Source organism: Oryctolagus cuniculus, chromosome 1, assembly GCF_051225735.1.
Source record: "Oryctolagus cuniculus isolate XC-2025 breed Fujian yellow rabbit chromosome 1, ASM5122573v1, whole genome shotgun sequence".
In the NCBI taxonomy this organism is placed as follows: domain Eukaryota; kingdom Metazoa; phylum Chordata; class Mammalia; order Lagomorpha; family Leporidae; genus Oryctolagus; species Oryctolagus cuniculus.
This window is the reverse complement of record NC_142867.1, coordinates 185,642,996-185,650,478: the sequence shown is the minus strand read 5'-3', so window position 1 is coordinate 185,650,478 and position 7,483 is coordinate 185,642,996. Positions and strand designations below refer to the sequence as shown.

General features: G+C 40.4%; 1 non-coding gene across 1 annotated transcript; it reads right to left on the bottom strand.

The window, feature by feature from the left end:
- Positions 1-6,888: 6,888 nt before the first annotated feature.
- LOC127485240 (small nucleolar RNA SNORA55) lies at positions 6,889-7,023 on the bottom strand. The gene has a single exon (XR_007912379.1). It is a non-coding gene; the product is annotated as a small nucleolar RNA SNORA55 (small nucleolar RNA).
- Positions 7,024-7,483: the final 460 nt, after the last annotated feature.

Sequence of the window (7,483 nt, the reverse complement as noted above, 5' to 3'; positions counted from 1 at the left end):
GGAGATTTTACATTTGCATTCATAATTTCATCAATCCATTCATGCATATTTCCAATAAGCATGTGCCTGACAATGTACCAGGTGGTAGATATAAAACCATTTCCAATCTCCAGGGCCACATAATTTAGGAAAAGAAATAGACAAGTAGACTAACACACAAACATACATATTTTTCTAATATAAAATTCCCTTTAGATTCTAAGTAGACAGAAAAGGATTTTTGAATAAACCTGGAAATGGTTAAAGACCTGGCCCAAGGAAGCAACGGAGAAGGATCTTTGAGTTTGTAGTACTGTCTAGGGCAGAGCTCTCAACAGAGCCAGTACCCTCTTCCTATGGATTTTGGGACGTGTGTGAGGTTTGGAGCTGTTATAATGACTGAGCAGAGTGTTGCATGCATTTAATTGAGAAGGACTAGGGATTCAAGATGCCTTACAATGAGAAGAGATTCCTATACAATGAACAAATGTCTTACACTTCAGACAGTAGTTAAATATCTAAATATTCCTTTAGGTAAAAAACCCAAAGTAAAATCATTCAAAGTTGAAACTCAACTGTTTTGTATATAAGCACAAACTAATTTTTGCACAGTTTATCTATTTAATTTTGCAGAATTAAAATCACTGTATAAGGGGCCAGCACCGTGGCTCACTTGGTTAATCCTACACCTGCGGCACCAGCATTCCAGATGGATGCCAGGTTCTAGTCCTGGCTGCTCCTCTTCCAGTCCAACTCTCGGCTTTGGCCCAGGAAGGCAGTGAAGGATGGCCCAAGTGCTTGGGCCCTGTACCTGCATGGGAGACCAGGAGGAAGCATTTGGCTCCTGGCTTCAGATTAGCACAGCACTAGCCGTAGCGGCCATTTGGGGAGTGAACCAACAGAAGGAAGACCTTTCTCTCTGTCTCTCTCTCTCACTGTCTTACTCTACCTGTCAAATAAAAAAAATCACTGTAAAAATTGAGAATTATTGGGAACATTTCCAAGAATAGTTCATTATTCCCTCAACAACAATAACTGTGGTTGGTATTTGGTTTAGCTCTTAAGACACTGCTTGGGATGCCTACATCTCACATTGGAACAACTGGATTTGAATCCCCACACTGTTATAAGGTTAGAACCCCTACACTGTTCTCTATTCTAGCTTCTGGCTATTAACTCTGGGAGGCAACAGCTGATGGCTCAAGCCGATGTGTCCCTGCCACACATGTGGGAGGTTTGACTCTTGGCTTTAGCCTGGCCCAGCCCCAGCTGTTGTGGGCATTTGTGGAATGAACCCACAGATAGGAGATTTCTCTATTTCTTTTTATTCACTCCACACCCAGCTTCTTGGGGGTGGGGGGAAGAATAGCACTGCTCATGATATTGTTGAACCTAATTCAACAAATTGTGTCTGTCTACATTTACTAAAGTTGTCCTTTCTAGGAATCCCTATGTGTACATGTCTAGATAATCTCTCCCAAATGTGAGATTAAAGTCTTGACAATATCCAATTCCAAAGTGAATATGTCATATATTTATTTGTAATAGATCCAAGTATCTGACAACTTCATTGTCTTCAAGTACACATGAGTTCAAATATTTATATATTGAAACATGTATTATTTTTAAATCCTTTTATGGGGTCAGCATTGTGGTGTAGCAGGTTAAGATGTCCCTTGCAATGCTGGCTTCCCATGAGTGCCAGATCAAGTCCCAGCTGCCCACTTCTGATCCAGATCCCTGTTAATGTACCTGGAAAAGCACTGAAAGATGATCTGAGTGTTTGGGCCCCCGCCCTGTTGGAGACCCAGATGAAGCTCCAGGATCCTGACCAAGTCCCAGCCATTTAGAGGGTGAATCAGTGGATGGAAGATCTCTGAGTTTCCCTCTCTTGCAACCCTGCCTCTCAAACATACGAATATACCTTTTTTAAAAATACCTTCATTTCTTCTGCATACTATTCTTATAGTTCCACACTGACATTTTCATTAAGTTATAATTATAACCAAAAAATGCAGATCTACATGTGCATTTTGATGAGCTTTAACGAGTTTGTACACCCAAGTACTAAATATCACATGAAGATTTAACAATCTCCAAAGTCAATGAATATTATGATTTAGAATCCCTTTGATCAATTTGCCTGCTCTTGAATTGTGGGGGAGGCTGCATCTGGAGAGGCCTAGAGGAATTTCCTAAGCCTGCCTTGAATTTGAAAACCTGTCTTTAAGTTTCAAATCCCTGGCGGTAAATGACCCAGCCCCAGGGCGCTTTTGCCTAAGGATCATTGAGGTGGTGTAATAAAACCCTTTTGCATCACATCACCCCACTCCTTGCCCACATCCACTCCGTACCTAAGCTATATAAACACCACCCTTTTACAATAAAGTGAGATCCTGCTCCCCACTGCATCTGATTGTCCCCCGAGGTTAGGGGAGGCTGAGTGGCAGGTGGCGCACTCCCCTCCTCAGCCAAGGCAAGCTGTGGGCAGCCTGCCTAATTCTCCGGCGGCAGTGACGAGGAAGAGTCACAACATTGAATAATGGAATCACAAAAAATGTACAATTTTGTGCCTGAATAACTCATCATAGTGCTTTTGAGATTCTTCATGTTACTTTGTTATCAATAGTTTGCCCCTTTATGTTGCTAAATGGTATTTAATTTTTTGAGTTTTAAATTTTTGTGTATAGGTGACATTATCCATGCATTTTTTTCAGAATAGTAGAGGAAGCTTTATTTATTTAGTTAGCTAGTTGAAAGGGGTAGAGTTTTTAGAGAGATCTTCCATCCACTAGTTCACTCCCCAAATGGCAGCAATGGCCAGGCTGGCTGAACCCAGGAGCCTGGAGACATGGGTTCAGGAGCCCAAGAACTTGGGCCATCTTCCACTGCTTTCCCAGGTGCATCAGCTGGGAGCTGGATAAGAAGTGGGGCAGCCAGGATTTGCATTAGCCACTTTGGATTCCCACAACGCAGTCAGTAGCCTAACCCACTGCACCAAAACACTGACCTCAGAAGCTTTTTAAATAAATGTTATAAAGCAGTTGAAAGTACTAAGTCTATAGATTGAATTACAGATATAATGGTTAATAGAACAATTTTGGTAAAATAATAGTATAGGTTAGACTGCAATACCTGTCTCACTTGCTCTTTTTCAGTAAATCAACTAACCTCACTAAGTCTCAGTTTGCTCATGTGAAAAACAGGAATCATAAGAACATCTACCTGACTGGATTGATGTAAGGATTAAATTAAACTCCTAAACAAATACATTTATCCCTGCTACAAGCTTGGTATTCAATTCTTTGATCAAATGATATGGTATAAAATTGGACCTAGTGCTTTCTCTGCATGTATCTGTTTCCAACTGAACATGCCCACTGACTAGATTCTACCTAACCTGGTCACTGGTAGCATTTGGCTCCTTTCCCAGCCAGAAGTTTATCTCTAACAGATGGTTGTCTAATACCAGTATCACAGTTCAGATAACATTTTTGTATGCAAATGCTTCTCCTCTTATTAACTGAACTAGAGGCCAAGACGGGCTCAGAGTGCTGGAGTTAAGCCCAGGCTAAAAGAAATCCCTGGAGCTCACAGGTGGCACAACCATACCTCCCCCAGGCACATGATCATACAGGAATTTGTAGCTATGGTCCAACTAACCAGAAGTGATCCCTTAGCCTGGAATGCTTTCTGAAGAATGTGAATATATGTCGATCAGGAGTCAGTCAGGGTTGATTTTCTGTTGCCAGAGAGTAGCACATATAATTGTGTGCTTTTTAGATGAGGGACTTTTGCATAAATATGTAGACTCAAAGCATATGTATAAAAACAGAAGGTTTAAAGCCACTTGCTATAACCTCTGGTTGGTAGAAAAAAAAAAAGAAAATTTCAGCAAAACTTCAACAAAAGGAAGATGTAAGTTTACTAGTTTTTTTTTTTTAAATCATTCCAGACAGATTACTGTACAATCTCATAGTGAAAAAGGGATACTCTTTGTCCCAACATCTTTGGATTCTTAGAAACCTAGGTTCTCTCTTATCAGACCCTAGAGGAATTAGAATTCCTGTCAGGGAGGCAAGAAGACACAGCAGGAGCAATAGCCATGTGAATATCGTAGAAAGATATCACCAAGTACCCTTTCCACATTGGGCCTCCTTACTCTAGCTTGACTGTTTTGGAAGTGGTATGCCAGACAGAGTCCATACAGCCTAACCATCACTCTGTAGATATTCAGCTGAACAAGCTGACCAAGAAGTCAGAGGTTGAAGCCCCTGGGAAAAATAATCCACACATTCCTATAAAACAAGTGGTCTACAGATAATTGCTCACATAGAACTAGTACTTAAATCCAGGGAATTATGCAGAAATTCAGACTTGCAGTATGAACACATTGTAGTGTAATCAACTATAGCATGGTTTTCCACCAAAATCCTAAAAGCGTTTACTAATTTCAAACAGTGATTGTCAAACCCTAGCATTCACTGGAATCACCAGATGGCTGTTGAACTTCCTTCCAAGAGTTTATAGTTGAATGGTTCACGGACAAGACTTGGAAATTTGCATTTCAAACAGTCTTTCAAGTAACGCTGATGCTGCAGGTCAAGGGAACCACACTTTGAGAATCACTACACAGAGGAGTATCTTTGGCCAACAATGTGCTAGTACAGTTTGACTTTCACTTGTGTGCTTCCAGGATCTGAGAGGAGGCAACAATTCTGAGGACTCTTTTCCAAATCAGGACCACGTAGAAAACGGACTTTCAGATCCTGGATAACTGTCATTGGCAACTAGAAACAGGACTGGCACTACGCTCAGCTTTTCATGACACCAAGTACCTTGACTCCTTATTTCATCTGATCCAGGACTTCTACTGCATGCAACGAATCACCCCAAAAAGTTACCAAATTTTGTACCTGCCCCTTTGCACCAAGTTATTTTTCTGTCCCTGGGCCTGGGTAATGTGGTTCCCAATAATCCCCACAATTAATGAGAGCCCTTATTTAGACCAAGGACACTAAGTCTTAGTAAGAGAGCCAAGAACAGTTAATCTTTAAAAAAGAGCACTTTCCATAGAAAAATGCTAGATGAACACAGTAGATGAGAAAATGTAGCACATATGTTCTGTGAAATAATCTCTTTCTTGAATTAATCAAATCAGAAGATAGTGAAGAATAATTTAATTATCTTATTTTGAAATGTAAAAATATCTTCTTCTGTTCTCCAAATTCTTTATTTTTTAGGAAAATATACATCAAAACAATGAGCTTCCTCAGGTAAATAACATGCACTCATCATTTTTATTTTAAATAGCACAAATAATCAAAACCAAAGGTGTTATTACAATTTTTTCCCCTTTTATAGTAAGCCTTTAGCATTTATAACTGGAATTGCTTCAACAAATTCTACTAACTCCTATACATGTGATAATCTGAATGGAAGAACAAATTGCACTAGCTATGTGACAAAATAAAACAATTAGTAATTCTTAAAACTTGCTCAGTCTTTGCCCTTCTTGTCTTGGAATACACTTAAGGATAATGTTTATCTTCTTTTGTTATTGCCTGGAACATAAAACTCTCTTGATCTTTAGTCCTTTTGTAATATGGTCAAAAGTAATTTCCTGATTCCTATCAATAAAAGCCAACTGAGGCAGATACATGTGAGCTGAATTTCCTCTCAAAAGTAAATATTGGTTTAAATCTAAAATGAGAGAGGAGTAAGCCAAAAACATTACACTGGATTTCTGAGAGATATGACGAAATCACTCAACATTTTCCTGTTCCGCTGTCACACTCCCAACTAACAAATCACCTCCTGAACAAAGAGAGATATGTTTTATTCTTTCTGAAAGAAGCTGGAATAAGTGACTGTCCTTGTAAATGAGAATGAACTATTTTATGTCCCAAAGAGGCTACTGAATATACAATACCCAGATTTACATTTGATCCATATCAACAGGGAAGGACAGAATCAACCTGAGAAAGAATTACTAATCTTGACATGAAAAAAATTAGAAGTCCAGCCTTATAATAAAAACATATAAGTTAATCTTTGAACAAACCAGAAAACTGATTTTAAAATAAGGAATATCTTTCTTTTTTTAAAGATTTGTTTATTTATTTGAAAGTCAGAGGTACACAGAGAGAGAGGAGAGGCAGAGAGACAGAGCTCTTCCGTCCAATGGTTCACTCCAGAGATGGCTGTAACAGCCGGAGCTGCGCCGATCCGAAGCCAGGAGCCTGGAGCTTCTTTCAAGTCTCCCACATGGGTGCAGGGGCCCAAGGACTTGAGCCATCTTCTACTGCTTTCCCAGGCCATAGCAGAGAGCTGGATTGGAAGAGGAGCAGCCGGGGCTAGAACTGGCGCCCCACAGGGGATGCCGGCACTTTAGGCCAGGGCATTAACCCAGTGCAGCACAGCGCCGGCCCCAGGAATATCTTTCATTTTAGGAAAAATACTATCCAGAAAACAAAGTCCCCAAAGCTACTATGTTAGCTTGCACCTTATTATTTTCTTTTTTCTAAATATGCATTTATTTATTTGAACTGCAGAGTTACAGAGAGAGAGAGAGAGAGAGAGAGAGAGAGATTTTTCTTCTGTTGGTTCAGTCCCCAAATGGCCACAATAGCCAGGACTTGGCCAGAACGAAGACCAGTGACTGGAATTCTATCCAGATCTCCCACGTGAGTGGCAGGGACTCACGTTCTTAGACCATTTTCCTCTTCTTTCCCAGGTGCATTAGTACAGAGCTCGGTTGGAAGTGGAGTAGCAGGAACTAGAACAGCACTCTGATATAGAATGCTGGCATGACAAGCTATGGTCCAACCCACTAAGCTAAAATGGCAGCCTCTACTGAATTTTTTTGACATTGAGTTCTTTAATTAACTCAGAAATTTAGTATTTTTTTAACATAGCAGAGTTTCATAAACAGGCTCCAAGATGAATGGAAAACAATCTATCTGGATTTCTTCTGCTCATGTCGTGGCACCAACCATCCCCATACCATCATAGAGCATCAGGGACTGTAAAAGATTCAGGTGCTTAGAAATTAAGCATTTCAAACTAAAAATATGTTTTTTTTTTTTGTTTCACTCTCAGCACATTCTCTTCCTCTGATGTTGCCCTGCAGACATTCATGAATAATTACAGGGCCTAAAAAAAGAATATTTTTTCTTTTCAAAAAATTAAAACCATCACATCTGCCCTTCAATTTTCTTTGAGATTTACTTATTTATTTGAAAGAGAGAGAGAGAGAGAGAGAGAGAGAGAGAGAGAGATGGAGAGAGAGATGGAGAGAAGGGAAGGGAAGGGAAGGGAAGGGAAGGGAAGGGAAGGGAAGGGAAGGGAAGGGAAGGGAAGGGAAGGGAAGGGGAGGGGAGGGGAGGGGAGGGGAGGGGAGGGGAGGGGAGAGGAAAGAAAGGGAAGGGAAGAAATCTCCCATCTTTTGGTTCATTCCCAAAATGGCTGCAACAGCCAAGGCTGGGCCAGGTTGAAACCAGGA